Source organism: Toxotes jaculatrix, chromosome 20 (assembly GCF_017976425.1).
Source record: "Toxotes jaculatrix isolate fToxJac2 chromosome 20, fToxJac2.pri, whole genome shotgun sequence".
Lineage (NCBI taxonomy): Eukaryota > Metazoa > Chordata > Actinopteri > Toxotidae > Toxotes > Toxotes jaculatrix.
In genome coordinates, this window is record NC_054413.1 from 7,673,578 (window position 1) to 7,695,656 (window position 22,079).

The 22,079-nt window shown below is 41.2% G+C and overlaps 1 protein-coding gene across 1 annotated transcript in view; it reads left to right on the top strand.

Annotated features, from left to right (window-relative positions):
• Window positions 1–873: 873 nt before the first annotated feature.
• agtr1b (angiotensin II receptor, type 1b) overlaps window positions 874–22,079 on the top strand; it is a 57,338-nt gene continuing 36,132 nt past the window's right edge. Inside the window, exon 1 of the mRNA XM_041066274.1 lies at window positions 874–986. The gene's annotated coding sequence lies outside the window, so the exon portion shown is untranslated. The remainder of the gene's footprint in view (window positions 987–22,079) is intronic.

The following is a 22,079-nucleotide window of genomic DNA, read 5'->3' on the forward strand; positions in this document are numbered from 1 at the left end:
ATAGTAAAGGATAGCCGCACAAAGTTCTGATTAACGAATTAACACCCTCTAATAGCCCTTCACCATCCTCCCTTAAATGGATTAAGGCTTCTCTCTAACACTTTCTTTTGCACAAAATTTAATTAAGATTTAGATTTGGTTTGAACATGCCAGGACAGATTTGCACTGCATTCATGATGTACTTCAATTAAGGAGCAAAGCAACTTAAGCTGCTTCACCAATAATTAGACTATCTCCTTTTTTAAATGGTATCTAATTATGCTTTATCCCTGTGTAATTCAGTTTCTTTGTAGGTTACAGCATGGATACTGGGACCATCTATTTACATTTTAAAGGTCATCTTCGTTCCAATTTCAGGGTTGTATTGAGTGCCATCCCTTTAAATACATAGCTTTTTATAGCTTTGTAAAGCATTACAGCAACAGCAAATATTCAATTAGACACCACTTTAATCCTCCACCATCCCTGACAACATAGTCTCGGTTAGCATTCAATCAACAGCTTCATGGCTAGTGTTTACATACACTACCAGTCAAAAGTTTTGAAAACCCAGTTTTTTCCAGTTTTTATTGACATTTAAGCAACTCAGGTCCAGTGAATGACCTTTAACAATATAATGGTAAGAGGAAAAGTTTAGGTCCCAACTTCTGTTGATTATTTACGAATCTTCCGAATCCAAAAGGTAGTGTTGGAACAAACTGAGGGCAGTATTATATAGTACTATAAGAAGTGGTGCTGTATATTGTCATCAGAATGGTGAGGAAAAAGGCAAGTAACAAAGTAGAACAGTCTTGTTGGTCAGGGGTTCATCGTACAGAAACATAACCCAAAGCATTAGAAGAAAACTAGACAGTGGCTTCACATGATGAGGACCAGCACAGTCCCCAAGCTTAAACCCCATGGAGCTGGTTTGGGATGAACTGGACAGAAGGTGAAAGCAAAGCAACCTGCAAGTGCAACACTCATGTGGGATCTTCTGCGACAGTGTTAGGACTAACTTTCCAAGCAGTGTTTCATTTCCACTGTAGAAAGAATACCCATCCAATGAGTGTGTTCGGCTGCTGAATGAGTTAAAGGTTTAAGATTCCATTTTCTTTCTTCTGTTCTTTCTTTCTATCTTGATTATTTATTTGTTTATTTAGTCTGTGTTGACATTTGGCCTCCTGAGGTTGTTGCCCATGTATTTGTATAGTGATTTAAAATAACAGAGAATGTCCTGCCCAGTGTTAATTTACTCAAAGCAGCAGGGGTTGCTGGCCTGGCCACTGACCATTACACAGTAGGACAGGGGTGTCCAGCTGACTGTCCTTTTAATCGACAACAGCGGGCCTAAGGAATTTAAACAGCATGGGATTCACCATTTTTTCCACAACAAATAACGTTTATGGAAGATTTACGAGTTACTGGAATTGTCTGGGCTTTCCTTCCTTTCAGTTCATTCAATTAGGGGCTGTGAATGTCTTGGTTAAAGGTGGTGACAAGACAATTGAAGGTGTCATCTAATTATTTTAGCCCAGCGCTACATAAAACCACTCCCATGCTGGAATCCCTGGCCATGGCTTGGCGATATGAAGTAAATGGGTTAAAGCAGCGGGGGTGATGCAATATGTGGCTCTCCTGGAGATGTTCCCCAACCTCTAGCATCTTTAAAGTGAATCAAGGACCTGCAGGACTGCAATTTGATTAGATAGAAAATACACGCAGTGTAAAATAAATCAAATCACCTACTTTATATGCATATTTTAAGAGTAGACTGTATCTTGTAAGGTCAGATACCGTACAGGATACATTCAGTGTCCCCCCACATCCACTGCTCTTCAGAACAGGACAGAGAATACAAGTCTGTGTTAAAGAAATAAGTGATTCCTGTCTCAACTCTATCAACCCATATGAAAGTTTCAGATGCTTCATTTTACCATGTTGGCCAAGGAAAACTAGGATTGAGAAGTCTTGTGAACAGTGTAGAGCTACAGCAGGAGGCCACAAGCCGAAGTCTGTCCTGCAGCCAGGTTTTTCCCTTGTTTGTAAATTAGCTGTGAGTAATGAATTCTGGGAAGCTGCCCTGCTGCAGGGTTGCTCCCTCGCTGCCGGACCCTCCCATGCTCCCCCGTCGACATTGCCTTCCCAAATCTGTCCTGATGTTCCTAGTCTGTCAGTAGCCGCCCCAGGGGGCAGTGCGATAGCCCGCTCGGCCTGCCCCCTTCCCTTCTCTGGGCCCAAGCCAGCTGAACCGTGTAAGTCCCTGCCATTGCAAACATGGTGACCCCAAAAGGGATTGACAGATCGCAGACCGTGGATGCTGGGCCACCAGTCCATTGACATCAGTTTCTACTGGTGGTAAGAAAACTGCCAGCATGAAGTGGTCACACTGACAGTTTGGGGGTTTGTGTGTTATTGTGTTAATCAGCTACAGAATGCCAGCTCTTCAGCGACATTCAGATAATCCAGACATGATGTCTTATGCTTGTGTGTAAACAACTGTTTAGCTAAAGAAAATGCTTTTAAATTCATTTTGCGTGAGATTTCCACTGCATCAAATCTAATGAACATGCCGCATTTCCCTGTTTCCTCCGTACTGCTACACTTATCCCTGTGTCTGATAAAAAGCCTTGGCTATGACTACCACATGGGTCCCCAAGCGCACATTAGAGAGCCTGGGGGGTCCCTAAGTGTCACCCATGAAATCAGGATGTTAGGGTATGAAAAACGGGGGAGGGACCACTAGTAATTCTCATTATTGTTAAATGTTCATCGTCCCTGGTGTTGACTTTGCCTTAGACTGGCTCCGCTGCCAAGAAACAACATGACGACAACACCCGCAGTCAGTTTTAAAAGCTACAGATATGGGAAAAAATCTTCTTAAGTCTGAGTATGACCCTAAATTAATTACAACAAGATCTGACCATTAATGGATACAAATTCTCCTCACCACTTCTTGCCTTATTGTCAAAAAATCTCAAATCAACTCTTGTGAAGGATGAATAATTATATGGTGATAAATGCTAAATTTTCTAATTCTAATTCCAAAGGTCAATAGCAATTTGTCAGCAATTAATGTAAAAGGAGGAACTGCAGGGCATCTACATCATTTACACTGTGGCCCTATAAAATCCATTCTGCAGCGCTGACTGGCAGAGAGAAAAGAACTTCTCAATGGCAGATTTTTGACGTCCATAATGGCTTAATGTCTGTGTTTGACAGAGATATTGGGGGAAGAAGAGTGACTCTTTGCGCATTGGCGTGGCCCAGAGGCTTTTGCTGTCACAGCTGATGACAGTAACTTTCTCCATGCAGATTAAATTGGTGTTTACAGATTTGCCCTGGGTGTACATTTTTCCCCCTGCTGGGCTCCACTGGCTGATGATGAGTCGCAGATGTGACCAACCGTTCTCGACACTGATGCTTATGCTTCCATCACACAGAGCCTGTGGTAGCTTACCAGGCATCTAGCACTATACTGCCACACAGTGCTTTCCACTCTGGCACAGTGAATGCTACAGTATTACCAGCCACATTTACATTTGCAGAAAATGTGAGTGCTGCTGCCACTTCTGTCATGCTGCACTCGCTGCATACCACAGCTGCTCGGCTTTGCAGAGCGTAGGAAGATGAAATGCTCTTCAGAAAATGAAACATCATCAGTCACAATGTTGATCATAGACTCCAACCAAAGGTCCCATAGTGTTATAATGGATATCAGTGACTTTTCTAGTGTTGTTGTACTGCTGGAGTTGATACAGCTGGGCAGTAAGAATGTGCTCAAAGTTTAAAGACACAGTGGGTTGTTTTCACAGATGCCTTTTTTTTTCACTTGAGACCCCCACTTCAAAAAGGAATGGAACTTGGCTCATCGAGTGAAGTTTGGGTTTATGTATGTGAATCACTAACTGAATAAAGTTATACAGATGTTCTTTATAGTGTTAGTTTACTAGTGAATATTACGCTGTTTGGAGAGGCAGGAAACAAGAATACAGTATTTAGTTAGAAATTTATTTTGAAAAGCACTGAATGAACTGCTGTGTGGTCACATGGCCTTCCACTGTACAAAACACTATGAGTGATAAGCTTCGACAGTTATTGTCCCAATGGTGCCAGGCAAAATATTAAGTAGTTTGTTACATGTAATTTGCATTGATTAAACTTTAAGTGTACAATTGTGGGGCAGAGTATGCTGATTGCCTCAAGTGTTTGATGCAGAATATTTACTCTAAAGGGCACTTTGTTAGTGCAAATTAACTGCACTGAAAAATCAATAAACAGAATAGTTTTGACTAGCATGGTCTTAGCTGCTTCTCTATTGCTGTAAAGCATGTGCTCCTTTTGACAAATAACCATATTTAGTTTTATGTGTTGGTATTTTTATGCATCTCTTTTTATTCAAGATAGCACAGTTGGGCATGGGTGAATACTAGTGGTCTGTTTCCAGTAAAGTTATTGAAGTAAATCATTATTTTTTGATATAATTAAGACTTATTAAAACTTTTATCTTCAGACAAAATAGTGTCAGGTGAGCAGTGAATATACAGAGCAGCATCTATGTGTGTATTCATTTCAGGTTGCAAACAGTAGTCTCTGAGCACTGGGTTGTTATCGAGTTGTGGCCCCCAGCGTAGGATTGATCCACTTCAGTCCGGCAGCAGGGGGGCGGGAGCTCTGGAGGGGCTCAGCAGGGCTCCAAATCAATAAGGTTAATAGATGTGGGGGCCACGCAGTCAGAGGTGTGCAGCCTGGCATTTTCGGTGCCAATGAGGAAAATTCCTGATGACGAGGTGTCTCTTTTGGAGCCTGCATTAATGTCAGTCTGATTGCCTGGAGCCAGGATGTCAGATATAGTGGGTTAGTGGAGCCTTGTTCCCTGGCCATTAACTGGAATTAGCTTTACAAGGAGACCCTTCAGATTGGAGACTAACTTGCCACCTCTTCATCCGCTGTCCATTGAGAACAAATTGCCAACCCCCTCCCTCCTTTCCTCCTGACTCTATTCTTTCACTCTGATTTCTATAATGCCAACAGTTTCATAATCACTTGATGAGTAATTTCCTCTCATTTGGGATTTTGGAGAGAGAGGTTTCATTTAGAAGTTTCTTTTTTTTTCCCTCCCACTCTCATTTCTACGGTATTTCTCACATCGCATTTTCTTAAGAGCATAAAGAGTAAAGACGAAAAGTGAGTGTGGTTAAAATCTTGTTTAACTGACAAAATGGAAATTAAAGCTTTCCATTATAGGATTTGCTCTCTCACATTTACTGCTGGATTTGGCGTTTGCCATATTTCAGCCTCTCCTACAGGAACTAAACTGAATTTCCCCCTATTATTTATTTCAAGGACAATAAGCTAACAGTTCACAGTAAGTCTTTTGTAAATTCTCCTCACACTGAAAGTTTGTGCTTAGCTTTCCCACACTGTGATATCCACTAGACTATTAAGATTTCTGAATAGGGCCCTTCAGTTTCTCTCAGACTTACAGCAGAGTTTGAATGGCGAAATGCAAATGAACTGCTTACTGATCTGTTCTCTCAGTACCTGGCTAATGTCTATACAGAAAGCCAAGTGTCTGAGTGTGTGTCTCTGTGTGTGTGTGTGTGTATGAGGATATACAGAGAGGTGGAGGCCGGCCACTGCCACACCTGCAATTAACCATGCACCTGCATCAGCTGAATTAAAGTGTGCGAGCAGAAGTCATGCTGGCTTCACTACCCTCAGCCCCCCTAAACAAAACACTGTCATTTGCAATAAAAGAATCATTTGTCTCCTTCCCACCCCCCCCTTTCAAAAAGACCCTTTGCATAGGAAATCAGTTGTCTCTCCCTTCATGGACATCATGCCGTGTGGGCTCCCATGGAAATGTGTTTTGGCATTGTTGTGCCAAGGCACTCCCCCTCTAATAAATTGAGTAGGATTAAGGGAGAAGAATGTAATAAAGGATAGTCATTTCATCATGACAGCCATTTTTAGAGGGGGTTGGGGCACCCAGAGATTTAAAGGATAATCAGTCCCGGGTTTATTTCCATAACATGCATTACAATCTGTTTCTTTGAACTTTGCTGCCACTTAGGTTACTAGATTTGTAGGAAGAAAAAAAAAGCATTATTATCAAAATGTTTAGTGTTTGAGACTTGATTGACGCATTAGAGACATCTGAGTGAGTTATTAAACCGTTATGGCTCTTGGAGATTATTACGCATTAATCTAAGCACTTTGAAGTGTGTGTTAGTGTGTGTGTGTGTGTGTGTGTGTGTGTGAGAGTGTGTTTCTACAGTGGAATTATAAGCATACATCTTGGCTCATAAAATAAGGCAGTTGCTGTAAATGATATTTAAGCAAGAGGCTTGCATCTTCTCACTTTGAAATTTACTGCTGTTCCTTTCCTTCACTCTTATTTACATGCAAAGAAATATCCTGCTCAAAAGAAAAGAAACCTCAAGTGGCTAAAATATTTTGTTTAGTCTGATCAGGCTGCCAAATTTCTGCACGCATGGTATTACTTTTTATTGATCATGAAGTCTGCCTCCACCCTGCCCCTCCTGACTGTTTGTTTAGCCTCTGTACATGATTGGAAACACTTCAGAAATGGTGACCAGCAGCAGGTGAGGGGTGCCTGAGCTTTGAAGTCTGTGCTCCTTATTGATCCCGTGCATATTCTAAAAATCAAAGAAGGCATCAAAGGCATAGCTAAACTCTTAAAGACTCTGCACGCACCAAAAAAGGGCACCAATGACAGCGTGAACAAGCAAAGCAGGTGGTGGCTGCTGGTCTGAGCAATCACCCCTCCAACCCCCGTCACACCCCAGACAGACTGCTGAAGGCTTCTATTTTAATGTTGGACAGCGGTATGGCTCCCAGTTTGACTGGCACTTGTCTCTCATTAGAGGAAGGAAAAGCAGCTTGGGGAAATCTTCAGTTCAAATTAATTAGTCTGCAAAGCCAAGGCACTGTAGACACTTGACTGCAGAGGATGAATTATTGGAATATAACATTTGGAGCAATTAGTAGACACAGATTCTTTTGACAACATGATTTGTGTCAATGTTATAGTATTATAAAGTATAAATGTATTAATCTTTATTGTAAAGTCTTTATCGGGATTTATCGGGAAACTGCAGTACAGAAATGCCAAAGATATGTTTGAAAGACTGTAGAGAGCTTTGCCATTACATGGTTTGTGGCCCAAAGAGCATTGACAAGTTTATTTTACTGCTGTTAAATGTCTTATATACTACATATCGTGGTCAGAATCCTTTATTAAGCATCTTATTGTTGGCATAACGTAAAATAATCGAATGTGCTCCATTGTCATGTGTCACATCAGTCATACAGACTCAAGACAGTTAAAAATCAGTACTTAGTATTATATTGTATAACAACAACAACAAAAAAAAGACGAGTTGGCCAGACCATAGCTTAATGGTAACCAATCTTTGTGACAGCAGACAGTACACAGACCCATCACCTCAACAGTCAATGACTCCACTATTGGCAGAATTGATGACACTAAGGCAACTAGGTGGAGGCTGCAATTGGAACATCTCTCTCAAACTCCAGGATAAATCCACACTCCTTCAGCCTCCAGCTCCCCCTCTGATGTATGCCTGTCCTCTGCTCTCCTTGGGTGCACATGGGAGTTATTTGAGCCTTTCTGGGACCAGCGGGAAGCAGCGCTGCCACACCGGCTCACTGTTGGATTACCCTCATTGCGTGAGTCTTTGGCCTCTTTCCTCTCGTGACGACACAGGGTCGAGTTCACAAGGGACTGATTTAACTCATTCACCGCAGTGCACTGCCACTAGCCACATGCCTGCCAGCCCAGTAATTCTAACACAACACTAAGTGTTCCTGAAATGAGGAGACAAAATGCCTCTTTGACTAGATTCACAAAGATTGAATTTTGTTTTGGGGGGGTAGGCTGATTTACGCCTAATACTCACCAGGGAGTTAATCCTTAAAAAATTATAGCTCGGAGCACTTTGAGGTCGTGTTTGTAGCAACTGTAAGTGTGTATTTTACACTTTGTGTCTTGTTTGGTTTTTGTTAAATGAGATTTGGCTGTGGCTTGGTGAATATATTTGTTCTGTAGTGCTTTTTAAAGCTGAAATACTTCGTTGATTTTGATTGATATTTTGATAATTTATGGTTTAAGTTATTTTTCAAGCAAATATGCTAAATATTACCGATTTGAAGCCTCTCAATTGTGAGGATTTGCTGATTTTTTTGGTCTTATGTGACAGTAAATTGAATATATTTTGGTTTTGGATGATTGGTCAGATAAAACAAGCAATCTGAAGATGTCACTTTGGGATTTAGCACACTGTGATCATTTACTATGTAATAATTCAGAAATAAAACAATTAAGAAAACTGAATGATCAACATTTAACTCTAAAAGTAAAATGAGTGTCATGATGTGCCCCAACAAAACCTCCCAAAATGTCAATTGTTACAAAACCACAATCCCCTATTTTCAAACATGATTTCTACCTCTACAAGCTTTTAAGCTGCAGTTAAGTTGCAGTTCTGTGACTTTACTCAGTTTTGTATATATGCTGTTGCCACCTGGGCCTTGATGAAGCAACAGACCTTGGTCATTTGTATGTACAAACTTTCCTTACATTGCTAGAAAGCAATGATTTAGTACCTCTGCTGTCTGTGGTGTAATGATATGCAAGTGTACAACACAACATTTTGTTGCCGTTATCACCTGTGGCATAACTGCTATCCATTATACAGCAATTATAACAAATATTCATTAATATTGACTTTAACAAAACTAGCACACTGCTGTGATTACATGAATGAATGTAGGGTTACTTATTACAATATACAGTATATTGAAGGATATTGTTTAAAGCAACACTATGCAACTTTTGCTGAGTAGTGGGAACAGCAACATCTGCAGCCACAAGTGGTAATTTACAGGATGCCGGGCTCCGAGCGGCTAAGGGTAGTGGAAGCAGCATTCCCATAGAGCTAACAGCTCATGTGCAGAAAACAGAGCCTATCAATCCCTCAGGCAATAAACACAAAATCATCATCTCAGTACAAACCAGCAATCACGCTGTCCACTCATGTCAAGTCAGCATTAAGCTAATCTAATTGACTGAAAACATCTGAACCCTCAGCAATTGAGTGCTAAAATTTAGATGCTAGGAGGTGGCCCAGAGGTTTACTGGGAAATAAATTCAGCCCAGGATTTACCCGCAGGGACCGGCCCGGGGTGGATGCTCGGGTCAGGTTGGTAAAGGTTGATTACATATGTACAGTATACAACGTGGCTGGTGAGCCCAGTCCAGGAACACATGCAGCACGCTCTCATGCACACCCTGAATGGCAGGTACACAGAAAGGGCAGGTAAAAACTTTATGGATTTTTTGACGGTTCACCGGCCCACTGATGCGGCAGCCCTGTGGGATTTGTCCCAGAATGCTCGATGGCCAGTGCACCACTGAGCTAGTTCTTTCACCTCCGCCATGATGTCCATACTAAAAATATCGAGCTACCTTCTTCTTATATTCAGGGTGTGGAGCTGGGATGAAAGAGGCACCAGTTTCCATATTACAAGTCAGTGTTCTATTAAAATTTAAAAAAAAAAAAAAGGAATCTGTTATTTTAAGGTAGAGTAGTTGCATAATGTTGTTTTGAGTCTAACTGTCATCTGCTCAGCTTGTGAAAACTCAGTCCAGTCCCATGCTGCATTTGTCCACAATGCCATGACAGGTTTAAATTTATACTTGTGAGTCAATTAAGTGTTAAAACATATAAGTAATTACACTGTTCATTCGAATATCTAGAAATAAAATCCAGATACAGAAATGTATAACTGGACTTCACTTGGTGTAAATCGTTACAAACTAAACTTTTCTTGTTGGAAAACTCTCGAATTGCACGTGGGTTAAGATGGCTGACCTATCTCGTTTCATGGGATGTTGTCACTGAGCTCAAAAAAAAAAAACAAAAGCTTATCCTGCCTTTTCCCAAGAAACTTAACAATAATACATACAATGAACCTACTGACCCTTGAAAGCCTTGTTTTTAGTCAGTGTGAGGATGTCGTGTTTTGATTGGCTGTGTTTCTTAAATGCTCTGATTGCTGTAAGTAGCCTGTACAGAAAATGTCTGTGGCCTCCCTCACTGAGGCATCCCGTTATCTGAGCAGAGGCGTCCCGCTAACATCCCAGAAGACACAACTTGAGTAATGTTCCAGCATTAATAGGTCAAACAAGGGATACTATTTACATCAGAATTATTAATTCAAAGATCCTGCAGTGTTTTGGCTGTATGTTATGATGGATCGAATGGGATGTCAAGACAATGAAAGTTACAAGAAATGAAACAAACTTTTCACTTGTTTTTTTTTTAATCTTTTAATCCTGGTAGTTGGGTAAAACCTGAGAGGCAGAAAAGGCATCACTAATTCATTATAGAGGAAAAAGAGAACATCGGCTGTGGGTGTGGTAGGAAGTTTCCTCTGCTTTGGAGTTTGTGATCCATGTCATGTAATTAAAGCCCAAACATAGTCAAGTCAACTCTTTTGCAAGGAGGATACACATTGATAGACATCTCTTCAGAAATTGTATATCAAGTCAGGAAAAAAAAGTTCTAAAAGATCTGTGAGTTTTAACTTTGTTTGATATAAAACATGCACTTTTTTTAAAAAACATATTTGTATTTCTTAACATCCTTCCTCCACAGTGTTTCAGTGAGGGACAATCAGAACGTTTAGAAAGGGTGTGAAAAAGTCTGCTGCCTGTGGCCAAAAGAATGAACTATGGCAGACTGGAGATTGTGAATAGGCCTTTTACAGGTCACAGAATCCATTCAGCCCACTGACATTGTTATTATCTGACTGTCATAGATGGGCCTAATTAATATTCTAATCATAGGCCTCCGGAACATTGTAAGCAAAATTATCCACTGAGTACCATTTGCTTATTCAGTTGCTCGTTGACTCTGTTAGTGAGAAACAGCCATTCTGGTGAAAATGAACAGAAGTAAAGGCTAACTTAAAGACTTCAAGTCTTTTCATAGACAGAATTTCTTGGTTCACCTCTGCTGTGTTTTCAACATGAGCAGAAAGTGCATCAAAAGTAAGGAAATAACGATCTAACTCAAATTTTTTAAACACCAAATGGGGTTCAAGGGAGCAAATGCAGTGGATGTTTGGCTTGAAATGGCTCGTTTGTTTTTTTCCAACATGGCAAAACAGAAATGTAAAGTAAATAAATAAATAGATTTGTATATCTTGTTAGCTAACACAGGCTTTTCATGTCATTTGTCCTACTTAATCAAGATGAAAGGAACTCCTTTTATGCAGTATTAACAAATCTCATTTCAATTTGTATATTTATATGAGCAGCCTTATCTTTAAAATATCTCTTTAAATCAAGATTTTAAGCGCCTTTCAAGTCTTCAAACCTTTTTCTAAGTAACAAAAAGATACAAAACAGCCTCTTTTAGCTGAAAGAGATGGAGAAGTGAGTCATTTCATTTATTCTTTTCCTCATGTCTTGTCGTAACAGACGGCGCCAGTGAAATACGTACATTGTAGCACTAAAGCAGATAGATCATCCAATTTCAAATTTTTTGTACCAGTGTCCAATATTGTAATTGTATTTTAATAGTCTGTTGTTTATGAAGTGCCTACAAAAGCCATGTTGCAAATCTCCATCATTATTGTTCCCCATCAACTTAGAGATGTCTTTCTCCATGGGGTGTTAGGAGAGTTATGGAGTGTCGTGACGAAGGAGACCTGAAGTCGACAGATCTTTTCAGGGAACACGGTCTCATGACGGAGCGCCTTCAGATGGGAAAGTGAACAGACTGAAATGCTAATTTCCACACAATGATAAATCTGCAGTATGAAATTGTCGGTACAGGGCTCTTGCCCTGAGGCTGTGCGTTATTGCTTTATTCTATTAGTCAGTTATTACCAGCAATCACAGTCAACCCCCACTGCCCCCCGCACACAAAGCCCCTTTTACATTACATTTATCAGGCGTTGTACAAACGTTGAAAACATATGACGGCAGCCCTCAGAGCTGTGTTTCCTCCGGGGCTGGGGTGTGTGAGTGTGTGTGTGTGGGGGGGGGTTCTGCTGAGGGAGAGGACCTCCAGCTGGCCCGTTGTGCATCTGTTCACTGGGCTGGGCGGCAGTGACACCATGAGGGCCACTTACATTCTTCTCCATCAAGCTCTCGCACACACATCCTCCTATAGATTCCAGTTTTTAACTCCTGTTTGTGTACATTTAAGGATCTCTTGAAGTCGACACTCTTTAAGGCTCAAAGTCAAGTGTTCACAGTAAGTGTGAATGTTGCTGTCAAATATATGTTTCTGCTAACGCCTCGGTGATGTAGCTAATCACCTGACTATACACTTCTAATTGTGTTACCTCTTTGCCCAGATGTTCAGCCCTGTGCCCTCTCTCCACTTCCTCTTAAGGGAGCAGCAGCCTGAGGCTATTTACATCACTATCTGTGGAGTAATTACCATACTGTTTTATATAATGCCAAGGCAATCATAGGGTGATAACATGCAATTAAGCAGTGTTCTCTGATTTGTACGTAGGCAATCTTGTATCTCTCCAGCCCCGAAGATAAAGTGCCCATTTCAAAATGTCAGATTCTAGTGGTTTAATCTCGTTATTTTCAATTAATATGCATGTCTCTCTATCATGGGATTGCCGCCATTATTGACATTGATAAATTGAGCTCATTTCGATCCGATTTTGGGCCAGAGACACTCCATTTGGTTGAATGTCACTTGTTATACTTTTTCTCCGCTCACTTCTTTCTTTGTTTTCTACTATCTTCAGGCTATGTACAGTAGAAATTAAATCTTTTCCATCTGAATCATTTTTAGGGCTGTGAAGTCATGAAAGGAGCAACATACTCGTCGAGAGGTGTTGGGATATAATTGTTTGTCATGTCATTTCTCCACCTTGCAAATTCCCTGTGAGTCCTGTTGGAAGGGAGCAGGCAGCCGTGGATGACAGGTGCCAGGGGGGCTAGGTGTTTATAGTGTTGCCCAGGAGAGTAGTGTCGGCCTGGGCCTCAAGAGACAGTGCCTTCTGCCTGTCTTAGCCAAAGAGCTTTACATTTACTTTACATTACATACTCAGACTTTACATATAGACAAGCTTGTGAATTCTATGGAGGTTCAAGGATTGTTTTATTTAAAAAAAACATTTGTTGATGAGTGTAGGTTTATTAGGAAGACATCTAATCTTTGGAAACATTAAAAAAAAAAGTGGTCTGAGTTGTTGTTGTGAGCAGGCTGCACAAATGGGTAGGCAGCTCCGTCACATTTGAGCAGATTCTTCCATCTAGCCTGAGGGAGCGTGGTGCTCACCGTTTGAAGATTAAAACATCCACTGTCATTTCCTGCTCCAGTGGTTGCTTTCCCAAGAAGAGTGGAGATATGAATTGTATTTTCCACCCCCTTCAGAGCTGATTATCGAGAGCCAGCCTTTTAGTGGCCTCCATGTTTCATGGTGGTCTCAGGAACAAGCCACCAAAGAGGCGGAATCGGAGGGGTGCAGATCAGCTGTGTGTTGCATTTGTGTAAGCCATTGTTCCAACCAAATACAAAAGGTGAAGCATGGCTAAATCCTTTCTACTTCCTTGTGTGGTTCTTGTGTGTGTGCGCGCACAGCCGCGTCCACGTATATCCCTTCACACGCATGAGCCTGGGTCTGTTTTTATGTGTGTTGGTCTATTGGCACGTCTCTGAATGTGGTTGTTGGTGTGTTTAGACCCTCCATTTAGTCTTCCCCTTAGCCCATCAGTGCATTGTCAGCAGCACGTCCAGTCAGGAGAAAGGCCCGGGATAGGACTAGGTGCCGTGGTGGGGGGCTCTAATAGAGCCATCAGTCAAGTGCCTGTCCAGCCGACCATACCACAGGGCGTTAGCGTTAATGCTGAAGCACATGGCGTAAGCGCTGAGGAGCAGGGCTGTTTGTCAAAGTGCATCCAATGTGAAGGAAGTTGTTAGTTAAGTGTGTTTGCCCTGTCACACGCATGTATGGCTATACCACTGAAACATGTTCTGTGGCTGCTTTGTTTTTGTTTTTTTTCCCTCAGTCACTTATGCTAGCTTTATTTCTGTGTGTATACTTTCCGGCGTGCTGTAAACTTAATGTTTAGAGCTTAAATCAATAATGAAAACAATTATTATCTGAAGCTTTAATGGCAATCAGAGCTTGTTATACTGTGTAGCAGACATTAATTTGGTATAAGAGTGTAGTGACTAGTAGCATGTGACCTCTACAGCTATTTTAAGAGGTTGGCCCAAAATGTGCGTGCCTGTGTGTGTGCATATGTGCAAGCCACTTCCTGTGTGACCTTCTGGAGTGTGAGAGCAGCCACAGTAAGACACACACCGAGACTCTGCATGGAGCAACGGCCAACGCTGCCCACTCTGCATCAGCATATCACTCCACTTCTGCTGCATCACCCTCACCACATTGTTTGGCTACTTCTGCATGCTATTTTAACCCTGACTGCTCTTGCTCCTTTTCCTTCTCTAAAAGTTGTATGGCAGCTTATGTAAATAATCGGTACCACCATAATTTGTCGCTAGGCAGATATGAAAGTGCTGAGAGAACTAAATTGTGATTTTTTTCACCTCTCTTTTAGATCTTAGTATAGTGACAAAACCCAGAGCATCACTTTATCATTCTCACCTTATCTTTTTTTCTACAGACATACATTTTCTGTAATTAGTATGTGAACCATGTGTTGTTGAGTGTGAAATGCAAACTGTATATACATATTTATGCTTGTTTCATAATCTCCACAGAGACTTTGACACTTTGACACATTTGCAAAAGTAAACAATGCTTTCATACTTTCTATAGATAGTTATTTAAAATAAAATACAATCAAAATACAGATCTGAGCTCATTAACATAAGTATGTTTTCTGAAAAACAGCACATTGTGCACCTTGTGAAGCTATGCTGCAGAAGAAGTGGTTCAGATAGACTTTATGGAAAATATCTATGACATACGGTGCATCAACACTTCTTTTGCAGGAGAACTTTGCCTCGGGGCTGAAATTGAAATGGTTCAGCTGTTTCCAATACAACAGCTCTCTTTTAGCAAAAGCAGAAGTCGAGATGTAAAGACAGCACATGTTGGAGCGTATAGATCTTATGTTCACATGGGACTTGCTGCTTGTTTAGAGAATCTCTGATCAAAGCCACCTCTCCTGAGAATGGCTTTATTAGATTTCACACCTTCCCCCTAGGAGCCAGGGAAAAAACACAAAACATACTTTTCTACATCAATAAATATTCATTTTCCCTCTCAGATCAATTCCTTTTCAACTTTGTCATTACATTGCAACACATTAGGGTTTATCAGACCAGAGTGAGGAGCATTTTGACAGAAATATTCAAAAGATAAATATTTTCAAGCTTTGAAAAAATCATCCCACATGTTCTGCCCCCCTCCCTCAATAAAACAAACCTCTACCTTCCCGGTGATGAACTGCAGTCTCATCAGCATAACGAAGGAGGAGGAAAAGCAACGCCATCTTTTAATTGGCTGGGATTAAGTTTGGATTGAGAAGACTTTTTGGTTGAATGAGATCTGGGCACGCTGCCAAATGAATAGAAAATGGTGTTCTCTTCCTCTCGACTGGCCATGGCACTCCCTCGTCATTAGGAGGGGAGTGCATATGAGCTATTCCAGATTTGATTTTAATAATGCCAATGTCTTCATTTTGCCTCCAGCTTTAAATTGTGTTTGTTTTTTTCTTTTTTTCTTTTTTCCGGGTAAACGCGGCGCAGCCCCTCCTTTCCCCGTTTAGGAATTCAGATAAAAACAACTCTCAGTTCTTTTGATTCCCTGCTCAAGGAGTATCAGGTGTATCTGGCAGGAGTGTTTGAAAGCAATCCTCTGAAATTGAGGAATTGTATTAGCTTCCATGAAACAGAGTTTGCTTTCACTGAGGGGTGTTGAAATAGAGTGAACCTCTCTCCGCCCTGTGATGATTCCTTCTCTCTTTGTGCTTCAGTGTTTTGGTTTCATGATTGGTTATTAGTAAGACCTACTTAATAATTCTCCATCTGTCCTTAATGCCATTTACAGTATCACATATTCCCCCCCTGTATGGCCTCATGATCGCAGCACAGTGTCTGACAGAAGCGCCACTATGTCCCCATTTCACCTTTTAAAGTGCTACTATTGTCAGCATACAAACAAACAGGCAGAGTGCTGTTTCCTGCTCTCCCCAAATGAACCGTCTGGCCTGGGAGCCAGCTAAAGCCAGAGGTTAGAGCTCCATTTTCCTCCCTTCTCGCTACATCACCATGACAACGGATATAGAAATCACACTGTCTCCTGGGAAGAAAGCCTGGGTGACACCACACAGTGGCACTTTTGTGGTACATGAGGAGAGCGGGGTTCATTTAGGCGAGCCGGTCAAGGATGAGTATTCAGCCCTCTGAAGAGGAAAGATCAGGCTGGACAGACAGAGGGGGAAAAAAAAAAAAAAGAGGCCTTGGTCAAAGAGCTGTGATGCGGCTCCAACCACTGAAATCACCAGGCGGAAAGAGAAAGGTGACTGATTCATTTACTCCTAAAATAGCCAACAAGCATGTCAAGAGCTAAGGCTTGTCTGAGCCATTGTAAAACACAAAAATCCCTTATGCTCTATTTTCCAAATATTTAGTGGAAATATTCAGGGCAACTTATATCATGCCAAAATGGCTATTTAGCTTTTACTGATGCAATTCTCCAACTTGTATCAAGGGTTGTATAAGACATGAGAGGCCTCTACTGGCTACTGAGGTCCTAACATCTGTCGCATTAGTGGGAAACAAACCACATCCTACACAGGGGACTATGACATAAGAGGCATTTGGAAGAAGCAGCTACTGTAAAATAAACACAGCAGCAACATCTGAAATCCAAGCGCAGCTGTGTATGGTGTGGCTTATAGACAGAAAGCTTATTAAAATTCAATGCACACATTGTTTGATGGATTAAATCTAAGAACCGAAAAGTCTTCTTCCTCTCTGTGTTTAAGAGCATGTGTCTGCTTCCATTCAATAAAACAGTCAAAGGCTTCACACTGTTCACTGAACAATAAAAATCGATACCATTAAACACTTCTTTAAGAAACCTTAAGTGTTTCCCTAGAGGCCTTGTCAGTTTCTATGTATCATATCTTTTTACAGTCTCTTGTCAATAAAACATAGGGAGGATCTTAAATTCTTCATTACATCTTTGAGGTAGAGGTCTCCACACATCCCCCCCCCCCCCCCCCCCCCCTCCAACGTTTTGAGGATTCTGATAGATCAATAGACAATATTCTTAGAGGAGTGAGTGTACCTTTCATGCAGCGCTAACTTGTTTCTTCCTGCGCCCCGGTTGTCTGGGGCATCCGTCCAATCAGAGGATCCCATAAGAGGCGGCCCGACCGACCGCAAGCCTGATCATTCGCTTCCTGAATGCATTCCAATTCCTTCACAGGCGTATAAGCAATTTTTACAGTAGTTAAGCAGAGGTGGAACTGCTTCACATAATCTCGCTTAGACCGTCTCCACAGTCGGCCCAGTGACAAATCATGTTAAATCCCGGGCTGAGCTCAAGCACAAAGTGGAATAAGCTTTTTTTTTGGTGGCAATAAACATCTGAGTACGGACAGCGCAAACACTCCAGCGATCAGTGTTATCCATCCTTTCACTACACCAAAACATCGTCTACCCAGCAAGTCACAGCTTGTGGTACTGGGTGTTTAATTTGTGTCTGTTTTCCCTGGATTCACTGTGCCTTTTTCAAATGCAGCCAGACAATGATTCATAGCTAAAACAGTGTGTTTTGATGGCATTTACAGTTCAGAGCAGTGATGTCAGGCTGTGATCTCAAGCCATCAGAGGTCATGTTTAGTGTGATGCCTGAGGGTGTCAGGAGGTCAGTTAACTATTAACCAAGTCGGGTTCCTTTTTCTCCTCCATTACTAACTTAACCATTGGTGTCCATGCCTAACTTGACACTAACTTGACTCTAGGGAGCAGCTTTAATTGTTTAACCTTAAGCTGACCATGACAAAGTAGCCCTTTCAAACTAGCCAACAGGCTTACTTCCACTACAAACAACATTGTTGTGGTGAGAAAAGCATTCAAATCCAGAAAACACACACAATTACATGAAACACTGTGGAAGAGCACTGAAAAGATCACGTGGCAGAAGGATTTTTTTTTTTCAAATAAAGACAAAAATGGCTTATTTTTTGTGATTGTGTTGGATTTAGGTTTCATTGTTCATTTAGTACATCTCTTAGTATTATGCATATATAGTATTTGCATCTAACAATTATTTTTTATTGCTGATTATCCTTTTTCTTACTTTTGTAGATAATCAGCTAAATTATTTCTGTCATCTATAAGTTGATCAGAGAATAGCCCAAAAAAATGAAAAAATCCCAGAGTCCAATGGGACGTCCTCAGATTGGTTTTATACAACAGACAGTCCAAGCTCATATTCAATTTACTATAATATCACAAAGTAAAACATTCTTATTATGCTTGTTAATTGACTTGAATGATTAACCAATTAACAAAATTACAGTCATTAATTTCCCCGTCAACTAATTGACTAAGTCTTTCAGCTTTAATCTTTAACACTGGCATTTGACAGAAATCAGATAAGATTAGCAACTTGCAGTGTAACAGAATTAAACGGCAACTGTGAAAAAAATAAAAGGTATTTCTAACTTTTTAACCTGGGTGTTTGTGTTATTAATGCTATGCACACCCACAAACTTTGTTTTTTCACTGCTGAGTCTGACTTTTGACGTTTCTCTGTCCTGGGGCCCTCTGCGGACCGTGGCATGCACCCCCCCCCCCCCCCCACCCCCCCCCCCCCCAGCTTCATCACCCATCCTCCCCTTCCCCTCCTCTTCCTTCAACCCCATCCTGTTTGAGCTTCATCAAAGCAAAAGTAGCTCAAGGATCGCTAATGCTTCAGATGGTAGCACTAGTCCTAACAACCCTGAGGTTGAGGAATTCTTTGCAGCAGACTAAGGTCATTTTTCCCCCCCTTCATTCTCTCCCCCCTTCTCTCCCTCACTTTCTCTCTCCATCTAACCCCCTCTCTCCCCCAAAATGCTTTTCTCTATTAATCAGAGCTCACAGCTCAAACTGGTCTTCAACTTCCTCCCCAATCCTCACTAAGCCTGTCATTTCTGGCTATTATTTACTTTAATGGGCTTTGGCTGATCCCTGGCGAAGCCTTGGATCTGAGAATAATGCGGCTGAGGGTAGCAGGCCCAGACGCAAGCGCGGGGCTGCCTGTAGATTAGCTATGGCAGATGGGCTTTACAGGGGCTTCCTGTGAGCAGGAGTGTTGATTGAGAGGGCATAATGAGAGAGGTGGTGTCCTCACAATGGACCCAGCCACCTCGCTGCACCTCTTGCGTCCAAACAACCCCCCATTCTCCGAGCCCCTCGGCGCGCTCTCTCTCTCTCCCTCCCTCCCTCCCTCACTCCCTCTCTCTCTCTCTCGCTCTCTCCCTCCTCTGTGTGGAAGTCGGAGTGCAGAAACAAGCACAAAAGCAACTGTAAATAACCATGAATGTTAATCCAGCATTAATTGGTTCCCTCTTAAACTGGGTGTGCACTTTCACAGGCTGGGCTCCTCCGCGGGTCATTAAAGGCATAGACCCCTTCTCATTGTTTACTTAACGAGCTTCTTCTATATTTCAAGAGACAGACTAATAAAATTGACCATGGCTACAGTATCAAGATGACCTCACTTGATCGTGTATTGTCTGAAAGAGAGAGTGTAAAATCTGGCAGTCGCAAACAGTGACGGTGTAAAATCTCACAGCGCCCAAACATTCAGTTAAGAACGGTTCTTAGCCCCCTAAGCTTCTGCTTTTAACACTTTCCCTGCGCTCCAAAATGTGGATAAAACTGAAGTAGTGTCATTGTTGTCATGACTTGCTCTCCAGCATTGCCCCCTAACCTGTTCCTCTATACACTGTGCTGTTGACACTGGGCCCTGGGCCACACTGGGGCAAACACTCTGCAAATGAAGTGTGGAAAACCCCACAGTAGTCCCGGGGTCAAGTTTGTGTACAAGAGTTAAAATTTTGTTGCGTCCGACTCTCTCTGTCTCCAGCTCTGGAAGTTTCCACACAAGGGCCACTACACAATCCACAGACTCCAATTATCCCCTTCCTCTGAGCGCCTTAAGCAAGTTTTTCTAAACTCCTTTCACTACACTCTTGTCAAGCAATGAAAGAAAAACTAACCACCATGTCAAGAGAACTCAGCTGCCTAGCAACAGGGCCACAGTTTAATTCTGATTTGCTTCAGGTTTTGAGTAATGGGAATTGACAATGTTAAGCCAGTCACAAGTGTTGTTTGTCACCTCTGAAATGCAAACAAAAATGCATTGTTTTTCCAAAGTATTGAGCATGATTGATGTTTAGAGACCACAATGGTATCATTCATTTCTCCCCTGTGTTTTTGCCAGGATTGATGTCATATCTTTTCATGGCAAGTTAAAGGTTTTGAAGGAGCATGAAAATGCACAGCTTTTCATCTCGCAGCAGACAGCAGCGCGGCGCATGCATTCCTATAACTGGTGAAGTTTAATGATTCTATTCGGCTTCTGTTCATCTCACCCAGAAATGATTTAATAAGAAACTTTGGCCTTTAGAAGTTTCTGTGTTCTGTCACAATTGTAAGAGGACGGACAAAAGACAACCTGAATACAACAAAGAGAAAGTCCTGAATATGAAAGCCTTTGATATTCTTCATTTATTTGTTCTGTAACTCTTTTCTTTTTGGGTGGGGGGGCAGACTTTCATGCTAAAGCATTTTGATATGCAGCTTAACACTTGGTTATGCAAGCGTCATTGATAAGATTTCAGATTATTTTGTTTGGATTACAGTGGTAAAAAAGTTTAGGAACTTTTAATGTGCTTTAATTTGTATATTATGTACACTACACAATATGTTTCATAAATGTCTATTTATTATTTTATCATATATGCAATTGCACCAGTACATAAAGTATATGTGACATACAGTTTTTGAGAGATGATTTACTTTAACACTGTGCGACTATGGAGTTGTTCTGTATCAAATCTACCAACATTGCCTCATATTACTGATATATGTCTATTTTTATAACTTTCTTCATAATAGTAAATTAATCCAACATTTATATATTTGAATCAGAATAATTTGACCTATAACTGTTTCTTAAGAGTCCGTGTTTTCCAAATTCCGTTTTATTTTTATACATTTTTGTAAATGGTTAATTCAAACTAATGAATGCACTTTTAAATGCAACATATCAATATCATTTCTTCAGTAATTTACACCATTTTGGGATAGTCTTCTGTGTCCTACACAAAGCTTTTCTTTTTTCTTTTCATTCTTTTTTTTTTTTTTCCAGAGAACTGTGCTTGATTGTATGATTTGGAAGCTGGTAATTTCTTCTGCTCCAAGGAGCATTTTTCAAAGGCGCAAATGACACAATAAGAAAGCCATCCATCACAAAGGAAAATTAGTGTAGAAATAAATGGCAGTCTTTGCCTCTCTCCTCTGTGTCCCATGTGAAGCTCAGATGAATATTGAGGCAGACAGCAGAGAATAGTCAACAATAACCTCAGTGACATCAAAGGCCCAGACAGTGGTACTGGGGAAGCCCACAGAGGGCCAAAGACAAAATAAACAGTGGCTATTTCAAAGCCCGCATTTCTCCACCTAGAACTCCCCCTTCAGACACGTTACTGTTGCAGGTCTTCACACTGAATCCCGCGTCCATGCTGTTGTGTTTATACTGCTGTCTGCAATGGATTGTAAAGCTTAATCTTTGCTGCAAATAATTTTCTCCCACCCGGGGTTAATACTGGCCTCAGTGATAATGAAACATCTTATCCTTTACCAGACAAAAAGAAAGACTTAATTTTCTTAATTGTGGAAAAACCCCACTGTTCACTTTGTGTGTCTCGCCTGCGTTGCCATTTCAAAGCACGTTTCAATATATGGAAACTGTAATCTCTCGCGTTAAGATTCTCCTTTACATGCAGTTCAATTCATGTTGTACAAAGTGACAATGAC